Here is a 530-nt window from a genome sequence, read left to right on the forward strand (position 1 = left end):
TTTCCCTACCCAAACCCCTGGCAACAAGCTATTTTTAGCCCCCCTGGCCTCTCCACCCACTCCCAGATGGACAACCTCCCTCACCAGGGGCCAGCTAGACTCCTCCCTACAGAGCTTACCGAACCCTCCATCCTGCAAGCCACTCTGGGTTCTGGTTCTACTGGCATTTACCAGTGCCAGGACCTGAGAAAGTAAATTGGACTGGGGGAATGGGTGGGAGGGATGTGGAGGATGGTTGTCTGGGAGAGGTTGTTCATCTGGGGCGGGGCAGGGGGTTGGGTAACTAAAAATAGCCCCTGGGCCTGGGGGTGGGGGAGAGAACCTTCCATTCCCCCAAGCCCACCACAAGCCCCCTTGATCCTACCAAGCCCTCCTGGACCCCAACAACTCCCCTGCAGACCTCACTTGCCCCCCTGATCCCCTGTATAGACCTTGTTAGCTCCCCAATCTCCCCATTCCCTCCCATGGAACCCACTTGTCCCCCCTAATTTCCTTCTGTAAATTCTGCCTGCTCCCCTGAGCCCTCCAAT

General features: G+C 57.5%; 1 protein-coding gene across 1 annotated transcript in view; it reads left to right on the forward strand.

The window, feature by feature from the left end:
- The window catches only part of LOC102369842 (sodium channel protein type 1 subunit alpha), a gene marked incomplete at its 5' end in the record, with an annotated part of 86,956 nt that overhangs the window by 3,349 nt on the left and 83,077 nt on the right, over window positions 1-530 (forward strand). The gene's annotated exons all lie outside the window — the stretch shown is intronic.

Source organism: Alligator sinensis, unplaced genomic scaffold, assembly GCF_000455745.1.
Source record: "Alligator sinensis unplaced genomic scaffold, ASM45574v1 scaffold738_1, whole genome shotgun sequence".
Classification (NCBI taxonomy): Eukaryota; Metazoa; Chordata; order Crocodylia; family Alligatoridae; genus Alligator; species Alligator sinensis.